This window comes from Muntiacus reevesi, chromosome 1 (assembly GCF_963930625.1).
Source record: "Muntiacus reevesi chromosome 1, mMunRee1.1, whole genome shotgun sequence".
NCBI lineage: Eukaryota > Metazoa > Chordata > Mammalia > Artiodactyla > Cervidae > Muntiacus > Muntiacus reevesi.
In genome coordinates this window covers 36,651,313-36,673,402 of record NC_089249.1, presented here as the reverse complement: position 1 = coordinate 36,673,402, position 22,090 = coordinate 36,651,313, and the positions used below count along the sequence as shown (strand labels likewise).

Here is a 22,090-nt window from a genome sequence, read left to right as displayed (position 1 = left end):
TAACATTTTCAAGGGCTCAACTCTGCTTCTGGGAATTGAAACCACCAGTGCCCCTGTCCCCATCCACTCCCACATTCAAATGCAAGATCACATGAGGGGAAATACTTTGAGGGGAAATAGGTTCACCTTATACACTTTTTTTTCAAGTAAGTACTTTGTTTGCGTATTGCCATTCAGTGTCTTCTGGCACGAATTCTGTTCGGCACAGAGAAGCTAATTCATTGTTGAGTGTTTGGCTTAACTCCTGTATTCATTATGTAAACTCCTTTTTTTTTTTCCACATAACCCTCCAAGGTTTGATGAAAAATAGATTCCTAAACATGTTCAACCTGTCAAACAGGAATAAAAGCTTCCAGTGGAAGCATAATGCTCCCCTGAAACAGGAGTGTTGTAGCTTGTATGAGTGTATTTCACTCTTGGACAGAAATGAGATCATGTTTCGTTTCAGGAAGATATATGTTCCAGGTAAGAGACTGAAACAAATCAACTTTCTATAGCTAACTAAATACATAGGAGAATATTTGAATTCATGTGTACTGTTAAAGCCTAGTAACTCTTTAATTATATTGGGAAATAAATGGTAGATGAGTTTCAATTCTGAGTAGGTTTGTAAATATTCTCCAGAAGATATAGATCTTTCCTGAAAAACTGCACCTTGATGATCTCTTCTCTCCCTCTCTCCTTCCCTTTCTCCCTATCTCCGAATGACCCCATAAATGGCACTATATAATTTCTTTTGTTTCATCTCTTACCTGCTCAATTTCATGTCTGTCAAAGTCTTGAGCCAATTTCAGTCCCGTCTGCTAGTAGATTCCTTCCTTGTGCACGTTTTCTTCAATGTCTTGAATCAGTGTCTGTGGTCTATAGACTATGTGTTGATGATGAGTGCGTAAAGAAACTCTTAATGAAGGGTGGATATTCTTAACATATGTGCTCGAAATTAACAAGAGTTCCTGCTGCAGGAAGCAGCTCTTTTGTTCCTGTTCTGTCACTCCATGCTGGGCTCCAGCGCTGTTCTGTCTCTCTATCCATGTTTTGGTAGCTCACTGAAGGCTGGTATGAACAGGGTATAGTAAGAAGTTACTCCCTCACATTCTTACCTGGCAAACAATTATATTTCCGATACTTGAGTTTGATGATAGAAAAGATATATCCCACTTAAAAATCATAATATACACCTGATACTGTTAAATTGCATTATCGGATTGCAATATTGCATATCAAATAACAGAGAGAGGTTCAAGAGCATGTTACCTACATTATAAATAATATTATCTATGTCATTAATCTGGACAAAGAAATGATAGCCCATTCCAGTATTTCACAGACAGAGGAGCCCGGCAGGCTCTAGTCCACAGGGTAACAAAGAGTCAGACACGATTGAACCTGCCACACACACGTCATTAATAATATCAAGAGCTTGGATTCGAATCAAGGTTTTCTTACTCAATCTCAGGGGCTCTTTCCATGACATGTGACTTAACTTCATACATGTGTACCTGCCATTTGTACTATGTAGAAAGCAAGTCTGTGGAATGAGCATAAGGAAAGAAGATCATCTTGACTGAGCTGGAAAAACGACATAGCTTCATCCACTTCCTATAGAAAAGGATCGTAGTAAGTAGGTGAGTTCACAGATGGAATGAATAAGCTCATATGTTGCCAGGGTGAAACTTCAGTCCCCAGTTTCATGGTTTTTTTCTGTCAGAGCTGGGATTCTTTGGTCATGAGGAAATCCTCTTCAAGGAAGCAAAAAAACAGTATAGTTCTTTTGGAGTTTAGAAAAACTGATGTAATAGTCATTTTCTATCTAGAAAAGTACTGTATTGTATTTCTAACAATTATTACCTTTTTCTTTAAATGTATGATCTGATAAAATGATGCATAGATAATCATAGCAGAAATGAACCACTGTAATTATTTATGCATAAATCAATTATAACTATTATCAGCCATTAGTAATGCAGGAGACTTAAGATATGCAGGCTCGATCCCTGTGTCAGGAAGATCCCCTAGAGAAGGAAATGGCAACCCACTCCAGTATTCTTGCCTGGAGAATTCCCATGAACAGAGGAGCCTGGTGGGCTACAGTCTATGGGGTCACACAGTCAGACACAACTGAGGCAACTTAGCACACACATAGCCATTAGCAATAGTCCTTTTATGACACACTTTTCTATTTCAAGTTATTATCATTTATATTTTTTGTTGGATGGAATATTTTCAAGAATTATTTAGAGCTGCAGAATAAGCATGATGTGTATCTCTGAAATTCTCTTACACAAAATACTTCTTTTCTTGACAACTTTATTTTGTATTTCTAAACGTCTTCCAACTTTATTGTGATTCTTTTCCTTGAGTTATTCAGAAATGTTTTCAAAGTTAAAAATATGAGTTCTTTTGTAAACGATCTTTCTTTTAACTAATATTTAACTACTTCAGAGTCATAAAGATTAGTCTATGTAATACTGACTTTGAGTTATGTTAAAAGTAGCTGAATATATGGTCAATTTTCAAAAGTTATACATGCTTTCTTTAAAAACCTAGTTATCTATATCTGTACTTCTTCCTGGATATTATAAGGAACATTTAAAATTTAGATAACCCAATCCAAATTTTTACAGTCTTGTGGTCTAATGTTTAATTATATCTATTTTGATCTTCTCTGGTGGCTCAGATGGTAAAGAATCTGCCTGCAATGCAGGGGACCCAGGCTTGATCCCTGGGTTGGGAAGATCCCCTGGAGAAGGCAATGGCAATCTACCCCAGTATTCTTGCCTGGAGAATTCCATGGTCAGAGGAGCCTGATGGACTACATTAGATGGGGTCACAAAGGGTCATACATTACTCAGTGACTAACACTAGTGTTTGATTATATCTATTTTGATCTCTGTATTAGAAATCACTAGGTATACAGCCAACTGTTAGTTTAGAATTATCTACATATTTACTACAATCTGTATTCATCATTCCTTTCAGAAACCATGATCTTATTTTGTTATATTTCTTGAAAGACATGCATATGTTCCTCATCTGATTTATTTTCCTGATCATACTGGCTTCCTGTTTTGTTGTGATATTTTTGCTTAGGTATCATTCTGATTATTTCTTACAAATACAAAACTTTGAATAGAAGTGATTTAAATATAATAATCTTTTTTCATGAAAAAAATTTATTCCATTTTCCCCACTTTTATTTATATAGGAACTCTGCAAGATACTTACATTCTTTGTTCTTCCATTTCCTCTAAAATGAAGACAATAATAATGTCTACTCAAGAGACTCTCATGAGGCTCATGTTTGTATGAGGATTAAAGGGGTTAAAAGTAGAGCACTTAGACTAATACCTAGCACATTCTAAGTTAGCATTCATCAATGTTTGCAAATGTAATTATTAAATTACATTTTTTTCTTCCTATTCAGCATTTCCTGGAACATATGCTAAAGGACTATCTTCCAGAAAATATTAATGAGTATGACTGGAAGAGGTGTGGTCATGTCTGGGTTTTCATTCTCCTGTGGACAGGACATAAAGTTAGGTTTGTGTTCCAGTCTGCACTAACCCTAGTACTTCATCTTCTGTCTACCTCTGACCCCTGTGACCAGGACCCAAGCCTGGTCAATCAAATTCCTGCTTCAAATATTTAACCAGATGTCATTTGCTATGCAGAAAGTACATGTCTCCAGGAAGCCTCTATCCATATTCCCCATCCTGGAGGAAAAGTTCATTTGCTTAGAAAACACAGAAGCCAATATACTGAGAGAACCAAGGGAGAGAAAGAGAGGCTTAGTTGTGACTGTCCTCAGTTCACATCACATTTCCTTCTGTATTGACTTTTGCCGCCTGTGACCAAGAGTCCTGACCAGAACAAAAGTGCTCTTGAAAAGTACCCTGAGTAGATTAGTTTTAAAAGTACTGCAAACTCGAGCCCTTTACTGAAGTTTTAAAAAGTAAACTATGCTCTTGTGCGTGCTCAGCCATGTCTGAATCTTTGTGACCCCACGGACTGTAGCCTGCCAGGATCCTCTGTCCATGGGATTCTCCAGGCATGAATAATGTAATGCGTTGCCATTCCCTACTCCAATACTATGCTATCACAAAGCACAGTAAAGCCTCTATAACTGTCTATAAGAAATTTTATTTTTTAAAAAAGCATTCCTACCTTAACATAATAGCATTTCTCAAACATATCTGGACATTTTTTCTGACAACTTCTTGTAACAAATGACAAACCTGAGTCACAGGGAATAAATGTGTGCTTCAGAGTAGTTTTGAAACCACTGATACAAGAGTCTCATGATTCCACATTATAGATCTTTACTCCCTGTAGAATTTATTTTACAATTGCAATCTATACTTAATGGTGTTAAGATTCTTATTTATCAAATAATTAACCAGGTGTGCCTGCCCCATCCAATAAGAGACCCAGCATTTCCTTCATGTCTAACTTAAACTAAAATTGATATATGCCAGGTTTTTTCTGCTATGACTTATTAATTAACTATTTATTAGAAGATTCATTCTTGGAAAGATAAAAGGGAAAATCATATAAAATATAAATACAAGATTTAATAGGCTTCCCTGGCAGCTCAGACAGTAAGAATCTGCCTGTGGTGCAGGAGATTTGGGTTTTATCCCTGGGTTGGAAAGACTGCCTGCAAGAGGACATGGCAACCCACTCCAGTATTCTTGCCTGGGGAATCCCAAGGACAGAGGAGCCTGGCGGGCTACAGTCCATGGGGTCGCAGAGTCAGAGTCGGACACAACTGACAGACTCAGCACAGAAAACTATTAATAAATTGAGTTGGTTACAAAATCCCAGAATTATATATTAATTCAGCTTTTTAAAAATATACACACAACACATTTTGTATATGCATGAATGCCCACATTTATTTTAAGATCTTGAGAAACTGCAGCAAGATTATATTGATGCATTTCTGCTTTATGTTCTATTTTCCTATTCTGCTTCATTTTGTGTGTATTTGTGTATTTCTGTGTTTGAGCAACATACTTGGAAAAACTTTTAACCTTTCTCTGATACTTTTTGCTCCTGTTGCAAAAACCACACAGTTGAGAATTACATATTTTTAATGTAATATATTTTTTTAATGATAATACATTTATTTTTTAATAACTTTTTATTCCACATATCTATACTTCTGTCATTAGAAATGCCACTGAACTTACTTGCCTCATTCTAGCTTTCCTTCTTAATACATACTTTTCCTATTTTCTTTATTGTTATAATGAAAATGCTATCAAATTTTGATTCATCTCGTGGTTTGAAAATTATACACACTGTTCTTCAACAAATAATTCTGTGTGACACATTACAATTATATATGTGTACAAATAATTGTATATGAATTTATTTTTTCTTAATCATTGGTGAAATGAAAATAGCATATTTTAATCTCCTTTCTTCTTTTAAGGCAGAAAGTTTAGCATGCCTTTCAGTTTTGAAATAAGTCTATGATTTCTCACCTAACTTATTAATACCAAATAATTTCTGAGATTTATTTAAATCTCAAAATTTAATCTCTTATTACATTTAAAATTTTGTTCACAATAATTATTTAGACTAAGTCAACATTAACTGATCCTTACTATCTACTCTTAGGTCTCTAATCCTGAGTTCTTATTTTGATTAAAATTTTGCCAACTAGTGCACATTTTCCATTAGAAGGGTATAAAGATTTATAAGAACTTACATACACGCAAATCTATGTTTTAACTATTTTCACGTATAAATGGCAAACTGAATGACATAAAACATATTTGCCCTCAACACTATATAGCGGCTGCTCCCTTGTCTTAGGACAGCTAGTGTTTAAAGGTGAAGTCTATGTCTGGATGGTTAGATAGCATCACTAACTCACTGGACATGAATCTGAGCAAACTCCAGCAGACTGTGGAGCACAAAGGAACATTGTAGGCTCCATCCATGGGGTTGGAAAGAGTCAGACATGACTTAGTGACCGAACAACAACAACAACAACAACGGCCAGATTAACTTTCTTCCCTCTTCCTTTTCCTTTCCCCCCCTCCTCTTCCCCTTGTCCTTTAAAAAGTTTAGATTTTTTACATATATCCTCAGTTTTTCCTGGTTGTATGTGTGCCATATAAGTATTTAGGTTTAATATGCATATTCAGAGCTTTATTCAGCTCAGTTAGATTTTTTTTTTTTTTTTTTTTTTGGCATTCTTCAATGTTACCTCTATTTAATTTCAATATTATGATGTTAGATATCTTTTCTCTGCCTTTAGCAATTGCAGGAATACCTCTCATTCATTTCTATCACTAGCTCCTTTTCCTCTATTCATAGAGTGGTTCTCAGTGTTTATCTCAAAATTTCATTTTCTTCTTTGTCATTCTGCTTTTAATGAATATTTTAAATGTTTGAATATTTAGTTTCTTTGCATGTCAGTAATTAATTAAGTTTTGTTTTTGACATATCTCTTTTTTCCATTTTCCTCCATATCTTTCTTCTTCATTTTATTATTATACTACTTAAAATTTTATTTTTTTCTTATTTCATTTAACACATTTCTTAATTTTATAAAAAACAAAAAAGCTCACATTTTTATAAAATTGACTTAGGGATATTATGGCATATGACTCAGTGGTCAAAAATCCGCCTCCAATGCAGGAGACTTGGGTTTGATCCCTAGGTTAGCAAAATCTCTTGGTGGAGGAAACAGCTACTCACTCCAGTACTCTTGCCTGGAGAATCCCAGGAATAGAGGAACCTGGCAGGCTATTGATCCTTGGGTTGGGAAGATCTCCTGGAGGAGGAAATGGCAACCCACTCCAGTATTCTTGCCTGGAGAATCCCAGGGATAGAGGAATCTGGCAGGGTATGGTCCATAGGGTCACAAAGAGTCAGACATGACAAGTGACTTAGCAGGGCATGGCATTGTAGCATATATTTTTCAAAAATAATTTATCCTCTAGTGTCTTGTTTGTTAGTCATTTTACTTCTTGCAGAGTATTTTCACATCTCCTCTGTCGATTTTTTTCCAGTTACTCATCCTTGAGGAGTAAAGATTCTCTCCACTGATTACTCATAAATAACATTTGTAGACTCTTCTGATTACTCTCATTGTTTTCCTGGTTGCTGTTAGGACACGTTTCTCAGATTTTCAGCTATAGAAATGGTAAATGTGAACAGACTTAGTTTAACTACAGGTCTCTGGCAGTCACTTGATTTCTCTAAATTCTGGACTTCATCAATCTTACTATCATGGTCTGGTTGACTACTTTGAGAAGGTAAGCATTTTTCTAGGTAATTCGAATCAATGTATATATAGTTCTTCTTATATCAGAAGTGGTCTACCTTTGTACTTTCCTATGATACTTTTTTTTCTCATATTCTCAGATTCAGCAAACCTAATGCTTAGCCACTGTAGACTCTGACTGTTTTGTATTACTGCAAACTTTAGCTTTAGAAAACATGTAGAAAGGAGGTTAGTAAAGTGGTCCTGAGGGCAGATATGCTTTTTTTGGTCAGTGGGGAGAGTTGTTCAGACCCTGAATCTCCAAGTCAGGCAGCTCTAGGGAAATTGGCCATTTCTTTCCCATTGGTTAGACTGGTAGATTTATTCTCCTTCAGATAGTAAAGCAAGCCATATCCTAAAGATAATTAAGAAAGTGCCAGTCAGTTTTTTCCCTTCTACTTCAGATTGATCTACTTGGTCTCACATATGGTGAAAATCTGTGTAACCAAGTGAATTGTTGCCAGTCTTTGTTGCTGGTACTGCTGTACAATGAATAGACTTTGTCTTTTTAGTTTTAAAAATATTTGATTAATTTTTTAAGTCACACACTACTTAGCCAGATGCCACTCTAAAGAAAGTCAACTGGACTGATTTTTTAAATTTCTACATTCTTTCTTAGATTCTTTTCCATCATAGGTTATTACGAGATATTGAATATAGTTCCCTGTGCTATACAGTAGGTCCTTGTTTATCTATTTTGTATACATAGTGTGTTTATATATATATAGTGTGTATATATTAATCACAGGCTCCTAGTTTATCCCTCACCCTCCTCCCCCTTTGGTAACCATAAATTTGTTTTCTATGTCTGTTTCCGTTTTGTAACTAGATTCATTTGTATCAGTTTTTTTATTCCATATATAAGTGATATCATGTGATTTTTCTTTTTCTGTCTGACTTACTTCACTTAGTATGGTAATCTTTAGATCCATCTATGTTGCTGGAGATAGTATCATTTTATTCCTTTTTATGGCTGAGTAATATCCCTTTGGGGCTTCCCTGGTGATTCAGCAGTAAACAATCTCCCTGCCAATGTAGGAGATACGAGTTTGATACCTTGGTTAGGAAGATCCCATGGAGAAGGAAATGACAACCCACTCTGGTATTCTTGCTTGGGAAAATTCATGGACAGAGGGGTCTGACAGGCTATATTCCACAGGGTCTCAAAGAGTTGGACACCATTTAGTGACTAAACAACAATATTCCTTTGTGTGCATGTATGCATACACACACTACATTTTCTTGATCCATTCCTCTCTTGATGGACACTTAGGTTGCTTCCATGTCCTGGCTATTTTAAATTGTGTGGCTATGATCACTGGCGTTCCTGTATCTTTTCAAGTTAGAGTTTTTGTCTTTTTCTGGATATAGGTCCAGGAGTTGGATGACTGGATCATATGGTAACTCAGTTTTTAGTTTTTTAAGGAACCTCCATATTTGTCTCCATAGAGGCTGTATCACAGATATATGTTTTAAATGATTAAAATAAAATATGGTTATTTTAACCATATGTATATATTAACCATGTATCTTAGAGGAATGCCTCGTGTTATAACTCACTGTATGAGCTGGCACAATAAACAAGTCCTTAGAAGCATTAAAGGTAACAATATAGTCATATTATCATATTATTATTGGCTTCTCCTACACTTGGCTTATAAAACATTTCTGAGATCTTTCTCTTAACTATTACTCAAATAAAATTCATCATGTGCTGTGCTGTGCTTAGTCATTCAATCATGTCCCACTCTTTGCGACCCCATGGACTGTAGCCCACCAGGCTCTTCTGTTCATGGGATTCTCCAGGCAAGAATAGTGGAGTGGGTTGCCATTTCCTTCTCCAATGGATCTTCCCAACCTAAGGGTTGAACCCAGGTCCCCTGCATTGCAGGTGGGTTCTTTACAGTCTGAGCCATCACAGAAGCAAAAATTCATCATATCAATAATTTTGTCAAAGATTCAGTCAAAATTTAGATTTCTTACATCTTGTGCTAATGATTATTAAGTACCATTAGGTAGAAATCTCTTCAATATCTATGATATTTTGAATATTTAATTCACTTGGAAGTTTAATTTACCTACTGAAAAACACAGACATGTTTCTAGCTATTAGAACAGTTGATGGGTACCACGGTGTGTGCATCCCTCCTCCTCCCCTTCTGCTGCATCCACACAGACTGCACTAATGGAGCATCATTGCTTTCTGAGTTTTGTTCAGTCTCACAGTTCTCAAACCATGTCCTGAAAAGCCACTACCATGTGATGAGATTTTACTTATGAGATAAAACTATTTACCACTTTAGTTTCAAATCCTTACTAGGGTTCCCCCAAAGAAGAAACTGTTATTGATCTGTTTCTGCTACTTTCCATTCACAGTCAAACAGTACATAAGGAAAAACCTTTGCATGTATAGAAAAAAATTAAATTATAATAGTATATAACAATGAAGCTTAAGCTAGATGAGACAGCAAATATGACAATCCTTGCTTTTTTTATATTTAAAATGTTAAAAAAAAAAAAAAAAACCTAGATTCAGGTTTAAGAAAAAGCAAAATAGAAAAAAGTTATTTATTGGAGGTTATAGTAGAATAGCTATTTGCTGTAGATTCATGGAACATGTTTAGCACCTAGAATGGCTCTAAGGACTATTGTTGTCTTTCAAGAAAATATTAATATTTAAGGATTAAATTCCTGGGTCAGGTAAAACTTAAAGTAGTCCAAATTACTTTGGACCAGGATTCTGTGAAATTTGGCCTAATTATATGAGGCTCCCAGGTAGTTTCCCTGGCACTCTGATGGTAAAGAGTCTGCCTGCAATACAGGAGTCCTGGGTTTGATCCCTGGGTTGGGAAGATCCCCTGGAGAAGGAAATGGCAACCCACTCCAGTATTCTTGCCTGGAGAATCCCATGGACAGAGGCACTTAGTGAGTCCCAGTCCATAGGATTGCAAAGAATCAGACACGACTGAGTGACTAATTTTTGTTTCATTTTTTCATTTAAATGTGACTCTGATGGTAAAGAATCTGCCTGTAATGTAGGAGACCCGGGTTGGATCCCAGTGTCAGGAAGATGCCCTGGAGAAGGGAATGGCTACTCACTCCAGGATTCTTGCCTGGAGAATCCCGTGGACAGAGGAGCCTGGCGGGCTATAGTCCATGGGGTCACAAACAGTCAGACAAGACTGAGTGACCGACACTTTCACTTTAATACAACTGTTTATACTTTAGTTCTAAATAGTCTGAAAGAACAGAGAACAATCTATTGTCGGTATTTTATGATGAAAATATATAATGTTTCATAAATACAAATCCCTTTAAAGAATGGTCTTGTATTCTAAACATGTAACTTCAATATGCTTCAAGTTCTTTACTAGAAGCATAGCAGTATTTGCCATTATTAAAAAAATATATTCATGATTTTCCAGTTAAAAAATAAACTTTAAAAATTAAAAGTTTAAATTTTAAAATTTAATTAAAAATTAAATTAAACAAATAATTTTAAGAACTGTGCTGTTTTTCATCGTTCAGTCATGTCTGACTCTTTGAGATCCCACGTAGCCTGCCAGGCTCCTCTGTCCCTGGGGGTTTTCAAGGCAAGAATACTGAAGTGGGTTGCCAAGCCCTCTTCCAGGGGATCTTCCCAACCCATGGATCAAACGCAGGTCTCCTGCACTGCAGGCAGATTCTTTACCACCTGAACCACCAGGGAAACCAAATTTTAAGAATTAGAGTTGAATAAATTAACTACTGTTTTGTATTCCATATCCCCTCAAAGTAAGAAGAGTAACAGAAATCCATACTTATAAAATATGTAGTGAGAGGTATTTCTTTGGTTGAAATTTAATGTGCAAGATGCACTGTTCATTTCTTAGCCTCTTCACTTTCTTTTCCAAAAAGTAACCCTGGCTCTCCAAGTACTCTGCTGCTTTGCAGTTCTGTGGAAGTCGTTCATTCTCTTATGGCCCTTGTATCAAGAACATGAGGCAAGTACAACCAGGATCCCATAACATTTTGCTCTCCTACTTATGTCCCTTCTACTTACTGCCATCCCCTGACCTTGTTTTTCCACATCCATTAAAGACTTTTGCTCCTAATTGCAGCTGGTTCAACATCTTCATTTTGCATTCTAACTCCAAGCCATCCAGAGAACTTCAATTTCCTGCATCATTTCTCTTTCTAGTACAAGAATATCTGTGCTTCTTCGGGGCTCCTGGCAACACAGTGAAGAACTGCATTTCCCAGGCTTCCTTGCAGATATATATTCAGGCCAATGGATGTGAGCAGAAGTGATATGTGCAACTTCATAATAAGGTTCCTGAAAGGAAGTCACTTGCCTTTCACTTCTTACTCTCTTACCAGGATCAAAAGTGGAGAAAGTGAAGTGACAGTGGCTTACCATTCCTCTTCCTACCTTTTAGACTATTCTGTACCTTTTCTTTTTAGATTCATTTATCAAACACTGGTTTTCCCCACAATGGGATTCCATTCTCAGATTCATTTATACCTATTTTACTCTTCAACTGCTCCTTAGACAAGGCTCATGGGTCCAGCTACAAAATTTACCTCCTGAATTGAAGAATTACATACACAAATGCTTATTCAGCATCTTCACTTAGATTTGTACAAGTCCTCAAGTTCCATATGACCAATAAATCTGGCTACTCATTCCTTTTTTAAAATGTATGATATTACCAACTACATAAACCAAATGTATAGCTTAATGTACTATTATAAATAAATTGAACAACCTTCTAACTACCCTACATGTCAAGAAATAATCATTTTTTGCCACCTCAAAAATCTCTCCAACCCCTCTTACAATACCCTTCCTCCCCCAAGAAAAACAGCTCTTCTGATGTCACATCTGTACTTTTGTATATAGTTTCATCATTGAAATGTGTATCCCTAAAGTGTATGACTTTGTTTTACATTCTGTATTTCTTTGGAGGGGTGCAGGAATGGGTTTTTACAGTCTTTTTCAATTAATGTATTTCATCTCTTTTTTTTGTCCTCTAATTTATTTGCAGAAGAAACTAGCTTAATTTTCTATATCAGTTTCCATCCTGATTTAATTCTATTCTGTATCCTTGTGCATGGTGACTGGATCTACAAGCATATGTAGATAGATTAAGATTAGATTTTGTTGGCAAGGCTTCATGGTAGTTTTGAACTCTAAAAGAAGGCACAAAATGCTAGCTGCTCCTCTTTTTGTGATGTTAGCAGCCACCAATGCTTGATGTCTAGATTTTATAATTCATGACTTACTGTAAAATATTGATAACCTGAGTTCATCATTCTTTCTTCACTTATCTTTTGCAGTACTTGTACAAAGAGAAGCTTTGCCTCATTTATTACTTAGATCACTTCATATTATTCATAACATTTCATTTTATTTCAAATCATTTCACATTATTACTTAGATCATTTCATATAAAAAAGGACAAAACATGTTTTATTGTGTAGTTTATTAGCCCTGTGTCATACAAAGGCAATCAATTAGTTGTAGGTGTGAATGTGTATCATTATGAATTCAGGCATCTAACATGTATGATATGCTTTCATCCATTTCAGTTTATTATACTTTTTGGACAATGTAAGCCTTTTCAAGTTGGCTCTCAACTTCTATTGGTGCATCCTTATATTCTGTGACAACCTCCTTATTAACTAGAAAAATAGTATTTGCTAGGCTCATGTTACATTAGCTGCCCTTTTCTCAAAGACAGGTGGTACTTCAAGTAGCTTTGTTTCTTTTCATAGGAAGTGGTATTTTTATATCACAGCCTGGATGGTAGAGATGCTCACTGCTGTTAGGATGGGCTTTATTTGTAGACTTTTCCAATCAAGAAAACTATAGATAGATAAATGTGATTTCTTTTGAAAAAAAAAAAATCTGATGAGTTCATTCTGATGCCATCAGTTATAATTCTATACTTCTGAGAATACTGCTTGTTTTACCAAGCATTACACACAAAGTATTATAAGGATAATAATTCTAACACAGTCACCATGTGGTTAATAAAAACTCTTCCAAAAGTGTGTACATGTTCTCTTCACTTTCCCTACTTTTTACTAAAGTTGAACTCTATCTAGATTTTCAGTGCAGCCATATTAAACTGCCTCCTATATCCCTCATCTATCTGAGTTCTTCAGGATAATATGTGTATATTTAATGCTCATCAGTAGTCTCAATGTTGATGCATCTCCATCTTTTTGATTAATCTGAAGTTTATTCTTCAGTAGCTTAAATAACTAGTCCACGAAAACAATACTCCCTAAGCTCTCATGTGGCCATGACAGTTTGAGGAATTTTAATTTGGAAGTCAGTTAAGTGAAGACATATTTTTGGTTCCCAATTTCTTTCCTTGTGTCTCTTAAATGTAGGAGTCAATTATCCACTTGGCACAGGTGTTCCTGCCATAAAACCTGATGACAATTCTCTTTCATTTAGGTTATAAGACTGTGTTAGTTTTTCTCACGCTCTAACACAGCAGCTAGCACTCTGTTCCAACAGAGTATATTTTCACATCTTCAGTTTTCTTCCATCTTCATCTTTCTTCTGCATTTCACAGTTTCTTTATCCCCTCTTTCCTATTCTTGTTTCTCTTTCTTCCTATTTTTCTCCTTGACTTTTCACAAATAATAGTCTCTGTCTGGAAAACCAAGGACCTCCTCTTCCTTTTGCCAAACCTGTCTGGAAAACTGCTTCTTTTTTCTCTTAGTTTAGGAATCATCTCTTGCTGAAATCTTGCTCAATCCACTTTGATAAATTGCAATTGTCTTTTCCTAATGTTGTTACTTAAAGTTTAATGTAAAGTATTTCTCTGGAAACCAAGTAAATTATTGACAGAACCCTCTAACTGACTCATTCATTACTAGTAGAACACTCAATGTTGTTGTTGTTTAGTCGCTCAGTTGTGTCTGACTCTTTTGCAACCTCATGGATTGTAGTCCTGTAGGCACCTCTGTTCATGGGATTTCCTAGGCAAGAATAACAGGAGTGAGTTGCCATTTCCTTCTCCAGAGGATCTTCCTGACCCAGGGATCAAACCCGTGCCTCTTGCATTGGCCGAACACTCAGTAACAGAGACTTAATTAAACAATAGGGACCTACATATTAGTTGCAAAAGTAGGCAAAGAAAGCAGCAGCCACTACTGCTTCAGTCACATAAAATTTCTTAGTCCTGATTTTCAGAATAGATTTGTCTAACAATAGGCAAAACACTGTTAGTTCTCCCCAAATACCACTAGGCTGTGTTTATTGAGCCTACTGAGTGGCATATTGCAAGGGTTAACCAGATTGGGTCTGAAGATTTCCTCCCTTCAGGGTTGGTGTCAAATTCCCTGACTATCTCTGTCCTCCCCTGAAACAGGCTTCAGTCACACTAGGTAATTTCCCCCAGAGCTGTTACTCAGAGCTGGAGGCTGACTTTCCATTGTCATGTTTATTCTTAAAACACACTCAGAGGAATTGAATGAATTACTGTTTCAACTGCTTTATCATGTTTGAGGCTAAAACCTTAACAATACTTAGGAATCGAAGTATTCTTGAAACCAGGTCTCAGTGACCTGAACAAAACATACCAAATATATAAGCCTTAAATATATGCTTTTTGAATTTTACTTCTGCACTTTCTAAAGTAAAATAATCTTAATGATATTCAATATGAAATTTCACCAAACAAAATGAAGATTTTGTCTATTAAAGTCATTCTCATACATCTGTATTATAAATTTATGTCTGTGAAATACTTGAGGGCAAGAGCTGTGCTTTATCCTTTTTATATTTCCAGTGCTTTGCACAGTACTTGACACAATGTATTTTAAAACACATACTGAATAAATAAATGTGCAAATAAGTAAATAGAGGTGTGAATAAATGAATTGATATTTTCAAAACAATATCCCTCAAAAATAAGCATGTGACAGCTTCAAGCTTTCCACATATAAGTGCTTGAGGCAGTCTAATAGGAAGCGTCTTCTATAGGAGTATACATTATTACTAACACATATATACGGAATTTAGATAGATGGTGGCGATAACCCTATATGCAAAACAGAAAAAGAGACACAGAAATACAGAACAGACTTTTGAACTCTGGGGGAGAGCGTGAGGGTGGGATGTTTTGAAAGAACAGCATGTATATTATCTATGGTGAAACGGACCACCAGCCCAGGTGGGATACATGAGTCAGGTGCTCGGGCCTGGTGCACTGGGAGGACCCTGAGGAGTCGGGTGGGGAGGGAGGTGGGAGGGGGGATCGGGATGGGGAATACATGTAACTATATGGCTGATTCATGTCAATGTATGACAAAACCCACTGAAATGTTGTAAAGTGATTGGCCTCCAACTAATAAAATAATATTAAAAAAAAAATAAATAAAAAAAAAAAAAAAAAAAAAAAAAAAAAAAAGAAAATGTCAATTATCCACATAAAAAGGCACCTGATGGAGACTCCTCGGAAGTTAATGTTTTTCCTAAGTATCTCCTGTCTGTGCTTACATGAAAATAATCAGAGCTCATGAAAATAGTATGTTTACCTTACCACTCAATTACAAATTGAAAATGGAAAAAGTAAGGTAATACAAATTTTATACATAATATGCTTTAATTATATATATCATTAAATTATATATAAATAGTTACAGTCATCTCGGTATTCATTCAGCAAGTTGAGCTGAGAAAGATCATACTTACGTCTATCTAAAATAGTGTCTGCATGACATATAAAATTGGCTCATAAGATGAGGAGATAGGAATTTCAGACCATGCGGCCAACTCAGAATTTTCTCAGAACCCAGGTTTGCTGCTATAGATAATATGGACTTGCCCTCCACCTTGCTGAAATACAGATGGTTTAGCTTGATTACACTTTGACATGCCTTATGCTGGCACAATCTTTATCTCCCAAGACATGAATACATATTTTAAAGACTGTTAAATTTTCAACACATTACAACTTGCTATCTGAAACAAAAATCATGTTTCTTCAATCTCATAATTTACTCCATTCACCTTCTTCTCATCTTGTCCCTGCAGATATAGTGATTCAGTAATGCAGTCAGAACTTTTTGGATCAAGAACAGACAATTTTCAGAAAGGTTCTTTGTTCTTTTGTAAAATAAACATCTTTTTGTTCCTATTCTGAACACTGGGGCTATTTGGATGATATTTGCATCTTAGGAGATTTACAGAGTGGAAGCAGCTGGCAGGGGCTGCCCTTTCTCTGATAGGTACCCAGGTTTTGTCTTTACTTGTTTTTTGAGGGCAATTGAGCATTTAATCTTCAATAAAAACAGATCTCTTGAAAGCCAAACTGAATAGAAAGTTATAAACTATTGAAGAATACTAATTTGTCATTATGAATACTTTTGAACTTCCCTGTTTGAATTTATCTGGACTTACCAACAAAGACTGGGGAAACGTTTTTGTGTGGTCTGCTATCCTTCTTCAAGTCCCTGATTTTCCAATCCATTCATTAATCACATTCCAGTTTTCATGTTGTATTGATTTTCTGTTGCCAGTGTAAAAAATGATCACGAACTTAAGTGACTTGAAACCACACAAATTATTATCATACAATTTTATAAGTAGGAAAAACAACTCAATTATCTCTGTGCAAAAATCAAGGTGTTATAAGGGATGTGCTTCCTTCTGGAGGCTTCCGAGGGAAATCCATTCCCTTCCCGTTTCGAGCTTCTAGAGGCTGCTCACATTGCTTGGCTCATGGACCCCTTACTCCATCTTCAAAGCCAATAAAATCAGGTTGAGTCCTTCCTGAGTATCACTATGACCTCTTCTGCCTCTAAGTATCCTTGGGCTTGTGTGTGTGTGTGTGTATATGTGCACGCTCAGTCCCTCAGTCATATCTGACTCTTTGCAACCCTATGGACTGTAGCCCACCAGGCTTCTCTATCCTTAGATTTTCCAGGCAAGAATACTGGAGTGGGTTGCCATTTCCTCCTCCAGGGCATTTTCACGATCCAGGGATTGAACTTGGATCTCCTGCATTGGCGGGCAGATTCTTTACCACTGTGCCACATGGTAAGCCCTCCTTGTGATTGTACTGATTCTATTCAGGTAATTTCCTAATTTAAGGTCAGATGACTAGGAAACTTAACTCCATTTAGAGCCTTGATTCTTCTTCATTGTGTAACCTAACATATTCACATGTTCCAGAGATTAAGATATGGGAATATTGGCTGGGGGGCATTATTTTGCCTACCACAGAACTTTTTCCTATAATTCAACAGAGCATTATTTAAATCAGGAACCAACAGCCATGTCCTCCCTGTTATGACATATTTGATGCCATATAGTAGAACTTCCCAGGTGGCACAGTGGTAAAGAATCCACCTGCTAACATGGAGATGCGGGTTTGATCTCTGGGTCAGAAAGATCCCCTGGAATAAGAAATGGCAATCCACTCCAGTATTCTTACCTCAAAAATCCCATGGACAGAAGAGCCTGGCAGGCTACAGTCCATGGGATTGCAATGAATTGGACACGACTGAGCCATTGAGCATGCATGCATAGTATGTATAATTCTGTCTCAAAGTTAAGGTATATGACTTTAGTTATTTGATGCATTACTTCCTAATGCAGACTGCATACATTTACCAGCTGGCACTCAATCACGTTTTTATTTATTTTTAAACTAAGGTATAGTCTATCTTCAGGACTGTAATGGTAAAGAGGAGACATAAAATTATTAGGAATTTCTTAAAATCTCCAAATTTAATATTATAAAAGTGGATCTGGATGTGGTTTCTGTTTTATTACATTTTCAATATGAATAAGTATTTATCATTCTCCTTTATCTCACTATAATGAGATTTTTCTTCAAGGAGGGCCTCTCACTCATTTCAAGTTTCAGTGCTGTGAGAAATGCATGGAAAATATTATTACTAATAAAAATATTTAAGTATCCAACCCTTTTCAGCAAAGATAGCTTGAATTGTTAATGCTGTCTTTCAGTGCCTAAATTCTGGCATGCTCTAGATGTTATATTAGTATGGAATTATGACTCACTTGCTTCTTTTTAATTCCCATTTAAAACAAATCTATGAACAGAAACCCTTAGATACTGGGTAAGTTGATTCACCTTTCTGTGCCTCAGTTTTCTCATTTGTTAAATGGCAGTAATAATATCACAGGTTGAGAGGATGTGTTAATTCATGTAAACAAAGCAGTCTACTGAGTACTGCCTTAGAGTGGGTGCTCAAAAGATGTTCAGAATCATTATTATTAACAACAACCAGGTCGTACAGCTTACTTGAATCTTTAATTTCAGTATTATACCACTGATATTTCATTTAAAGACTTCCTCTGTGGCTCTAGAAAAAATTCAAAATAATTAAAAAACACTCAGTTCATTTGAAATACCCCAAAATTTAAAAAGTCAACATGATGTAGCCATATTTACCACATTTAAGCTAAGACAAGACACAGCAGGCTAGACTACAGAAGACTAGAAAAAGATATTACCTATGGTTGTCAGAGGAAAGTCACACTTACTGGAAAATTCTGAGTTCCGTGATAGAGACAGAAGAAAGTGTATCAGTTCATTTCAGCTCAATCGCTCAGTTGTGTCCAACTCTTTGTGACCCCATGGATTGCAGCATGCCAGATCTCTCTGTCCATCGCCAACTCCCAGAGTTCACCTAAACTCATGTCCATTGAGTCGGTGAAGCCATCCAACCATCTTATCCTCTGTTGTCCCCTTCTCCTCCTGCATTCAATCTTTCCTAGGATCACAGTCTTTTCAAATTAGTTAGTTCTTCCCATCAGGTGGCCAAAGTATTGGAGTTTCAGCTTCAACATCAGTCCTTCCAATGAATATTCAGGACTGATTTCCCTTAGGACAGACTGGTTGGATCTCCTTGGCAGTCCAAGGGACTCTCAAGAGTCTTCTCCAACACCACAGTTCAAAAGCATCAATTCTTTGGTGCTCAGCTTTCTTTATAGTCCAACTCTCACATCCATACATGACCACTGGAAAAACCATAGCTTTGACTAGACAGAACTTTGTTGGCAAAATAATGTCTCTGCTTTTCAATATGCTGTCTACGTTGGTCATAACTTTTCTTCCAAGGAGTGTCTCTTAATTTCATGGCTGCAATCACTATCTGCAGTGATTTTGGAGCCCAGAAAAATAAAGTCTGCCACTGTTTCTCCATCTATTTGCCATGAAGTGATGGCCAGATACCATGATCTTAGTTTTCTGAATGTTGGGTTTTAAGCCAACCTTCTCACCCTTCTCTTTCACTTTCAACAGGTTCTTGAGTTCTTCACTTTCTGCCATAAGGGTTGTGTCATCTGTATATCTGAGGTTATTGATATTTCTCCTGGAAATCTTGATTCTAGCTTGTGCTTCATCCAGTCCAGTGTTTCTTATGATGTACTCTGCATATAAGTTAAATAAGCAGGGTGACAATAAACAGCCTTGATGTACTCCTTTCCTTGTTTGGAACCATTCTGTTGTTCCATGTTTATTTCTAACTGTTGCTCCCTGACCTGCATACAGGTTTCTCAAGAGGCAGGTCAGGTGGTCTGGTATTCCCATCTCTTTAAGATTTTCCAGAGTTTGTTGTGATCCACACAGTCAAAGGCTTTGGCATTGTCAATAAAGTAGAAGTAGACATTTTTCTCAACTCTCTTGCTTTTCTAATGATCCAGTGGATGTTGGCAATTTGATCTCTGGTTCCTCTGCCTTTTCTAAATCCAGCTTGAACAACTGAAAGTTCACAGTTCACATACTGTTGACGCCTGGCTTGGATAATTTTGAGCATTACCTTACTAGAGTGTGAGATGAGTGCAACTGTGTGGTAGTTTGAGCATTCTTTGGCATTGCCTTTCTTTGGGATTGGGATGGAAACTGACCTTTTCTAGTCCTGTGGCCACTGCTGAGTTTTCCAAATTTGCAGGCCTATTGAGTTTAGCACTTTCACAGCATCATCTTTTAGGATTTGAAATAGCTCAACTGGAATTCCATCACCTCCCCTAGCTTTGTTCATAGTATGCTTCTTAAGACCCACTTGACTTCACATTCCAGGATGCCTGGCTCTAGGTGAATGATCACACCATTGTGATTATCTGAGTCTTGAAGATCTTTTGTATAGTTCTGTGTATTTTTGCCACCTCTTCTTAATATCTTCTGCTTTTGTTAGTGTATAATTTGTTTTAATGAAACATACCTTTCACTACTACTGTGGAAATGAAAAAATGGCAATATCTGCAAAAGGGATCATAGCTAGATAATGTATCTGTGTGACCCATCAATTTGAATAGTTTGGCATAAAGTTTATAGATTAACTTTCTATTTCACATATCCTTCTATACACATCTTATTTATATCTCCTGAAGTTCCATTTTGTTTATATATCTTGAAAATCTTTCTCAAATCAGTGCAATTTCTTGAGGGAAATATAATAAATCTAACTCATTTATGTCTCAGGTCATTGTGAGTTTCAAGTAGACCATTAGTGCCAATATAATAAAAATCATTTGCCATTGCAAAACACATTGATAGAACATGGTATTTGATAGGTAATGACTATCATAATCACCTTTTAAAATGTTTTTTTCCCTAATACACATATAATTGTTAAGGTGATTAATAAATCCATGTTGTTGTTGTTGTTTAGTCACCCAGTCAGTCATGTCCAACCCTTTGCGACCCCCATGGACTGTAGCCTGTCCAGCTCTGCTGTCCATGGAACTTTCCAGGCAAGAATACTGGAGTGGCTTGCCACCTCCTCCTCCAAATAAATCCACAAAATGACAGAAATACTTTTCAGTGTCATTTTCTTATAATTCAACTATAATTTTTCCAACATTTAAATCATTTGATCAATAAATGCAAATGAGCAACTACTCTGAGTGAAGCAAAGCACTAAGTACTGAATTATAAGTAAAAAGACTAACATGGCCTAATAATTTAATGGGAAAGAAAATTGTTACATATATATCATTTATACATGCTACCCTGAGACAGTAGGAAACCACTGTTATATACAGAGGTGATATATGGTTAGTCTCTTAAATATAGCACTGTAACATAAAAAGTAGATTACAAGACTCAAGAATGAATTGTAGAAAATGTGGAAGTAGTTTCAGAGACACGGCAACATTGCAGATGAGAGGATTAGAAAACTTTAGACTAGGATTGTGACAGTGGTAGACAAAAAAGGAAGCAAGATCTCCTACAGGAACTGGTGATTTACTGGATGTAGAAGAACAGAGGTGTGGGAAGACTCAAAGATAAAACCCTGGTTTCTGGCCTAAGAAACTGAGTGAATTATTGGGCCATATTTTGTCACAGAAGACTTTAAAATAAAAGCAGATTTTTGGGTGAATTTTGATTTAGGTTTTGGACTTTCTCTTACAGGTTAAAAAAAATTCCAAGTGGAGACAGTAGTAAGAATCGTCCTGTGTTAGGGTTATTGATATGTAGAGGGTGATTTAAGCCATAGGAAGTATGAAATAATTTACACGCAGAGAATGATTGAGAAGAAAAGCTCTGACAAGAGGTCCAGTAGGTAATGAACAATATGGCAGAGGATTCTTGAGAAAGTGCTAACACAGAACTCAGAGAGTAAAGTGTCACAGAGAGTCAATGTAGGACACAGCAAGAAAATTTTAAATAAGTATAGTGAACAAAAGGGTTCAAATTTTGCAGAGAGAAATGTTAAAATAGAGATGGATAAACATCAGTTGAATATTCTCATCAGTAAACTTAATGAAAGTTGCTTTGGAGAAGTGATGAGAGAAGCTTGCAGTTATTTAAAGAAGTTTTGGGGAGGATATGA

At 36.3% G+C, this 22,090-nt stretch overlaps 1 protein-coding gene across 3 annotated transcripts in view; it reads left to right on the top strand.

Annotated features, from left to right (window-relative positions):
* Positions 1 to 330: 330 nt before the first annotated feature.
* PIK3C2G (phosphatidylinositol-4-phosphate 3-kinase catalytic subunit type 2 gamma) overlaps positions 331 to 22,090 on the top strand; it is a 427,919-nt gene continuing 406,159 nt past the window's right edge. For 2 of the 3 annotated variants that reach the window (XM_065940721.1, XM_065940712.1), the window contains exon 1: positions 331 to 465. The gene's annotated coding sequence lies outside the window, so the exon portion shown is untranslated. Of the gene's footprint in view, positions 466 to 1,519; positions 1,626 to 22,090 lie in introns of all 3 variants that reach the window. The other variant, XM_065940703.1, reaches the window with a different exon arrangement.